Consider the following 1888-nt stretch of genomic DNA (forward strand, 5'->3'; position numbering starts at 1 on the left):
TTGCTTGTTCTAATTATTTTAAATTGTGAGGTGATACAATATTTGTCCTTTTGTGCCCTGTTTATTTCATTCAACATGATGTGTTCAAGATTCATCATTCCTTTATAACTGCTGAATAATGTTCGATTATATGGATATACCACATTTCTTTATCCATTCATTGGTTGATGGACACTTGTGTTGCTTCCATCTTTTGGCAATTGTGAAAAATGTTACTATGACATCGATGTGCAAATATCTGTTTGAATTCCCACTTTCGGTTCTTTTGGTATGTATCTAGACATGGGATTGCTGGGTCATATGGTAATTCTATAATTAGCTTTCTGAGGACCTGCCCAACTGTAAGACCTGGTTATTTTGGTGCTATAGCATTCAGATTAACTACAGAGTATTCATTTATTCATAAATCCATTCATTCAATTCATTGATTCATCCATTCCTTGTCAGAGTCAGTATTTATTGGACACTTAAAATTCTAATCATTGTGCTAAAACTATGGAAAATATAAGAAATACAAGGCATGGATCATACCTCGTAGCCTTGTAAGGAAATCAATAAATGGATAGGACATGATAAAAGATTGCATTGTAATTGCTTCAAGAATGATATTGATAAACTGCTATGGAAGTTCCATGGAGGAAGACATTACTTTCAATAGACAAGAGAATGTGGCATTTGTCTTGGAGTGTAAGACAATTGGAGTTGGTTGATTTGAAGGCTTCACTGATGGGAGTTTGTGATAGGATAAATGGAGGCTGATGAAGAGACCTACTGTTCTTACCAGCTGCTCACCTTCCCTCACAGCTAGGGCTGATACCTCACACTTTTTCATAATCTGGCCCTGTGTTGTCCTTTGGAGCTGGGTGGGCTGTTGAACAGAGGATTTTGTGGGTTTCTGTACATGCATGTTAGGGAGCCTGATATCTCAGCTATGGCTAATGATATAAAGGATATTTTATTTCATGGTTGATTTTATTCCCTTATTTTACTATGTGAGCTTTGGTGAGCTCACCAACCCCTTTTTCAGGTAGTTCTTGTCTCAGCAAGTCCACCATATAGTTTTAGCATATTTGAAAGATGCAATTGAGGCAAAGCAGCATGGTGCTGAGCTGCCAGGGCATTTCCCTCACACGACCTCTTTAAACTACCCGTTTGATCTCCATTGGTACCTCTCATGGATACGTCTGGAACAGTTCTTCCCAGATTTGCCACAGAATAGCTGTGGAAAAGACCTTGAAGGATTTAGACCCTAGGAAGGGGTGTGGGAGGAAAGGGAAATCATTCTAAGTGGAAGAAGCAGGACAAGCAAAAGTATACACATGGGAAATTGCCGATAGTGAGCGGTGGGGAAAGAGTTCAGAGTGGCTAAACCTAGGGAATTTGGATGGGAATAGTGGATATTGGGCTCCTGGTTTTCAACTTAATGCTCTATTTATGTTACCTGTCACAACACTTTTCATGCTATACTTTTTCTAGGAAAAAAGGAGTATTGGTAAATGACTATCATTTAAACAAAAACATATTGTATTTGTGATGTATGAATTATGAGTATTTAAATTTGCAATGAAATGAGAGTACTTCTTTAAAGTAAATCAAGCTCCCAGTTAGTTAAATTAGATCTGTTGGTACATCAGTAGAAGGAAAACTATTATATTTAAGATATCAGTCTAGACCAGGGATGTCCAATTAAGTTTTTTTTTTTTAACTTTTATTTTTATTTTTATTTTTTTTGTTGTAATGAAAATGTTCAAAAATTGTGGTGATGAATGCACAACTATATGATGAAACTGAGAACAATTGTTTTACACTTTGGATGATTGTATGGTATGTGAATATATTTAAAAAAGAGCTTAATAAAAAGATACAACCGTTATATTAATAATAATAA

Source organism: Choloepus didactylus, chromosome 3 (assembly GCF_015220235.1).
Source record: "Choloepus didactylus isolate mChoDid1 chromosome 3, mChoDid1.pri, whole genome shotgun sequence".
NCBI lineage: Eukaryota > Metazoa > Chordata > Mammalia > Pilosa > Megalonychidae > Choloepus > Choloepus didactylus.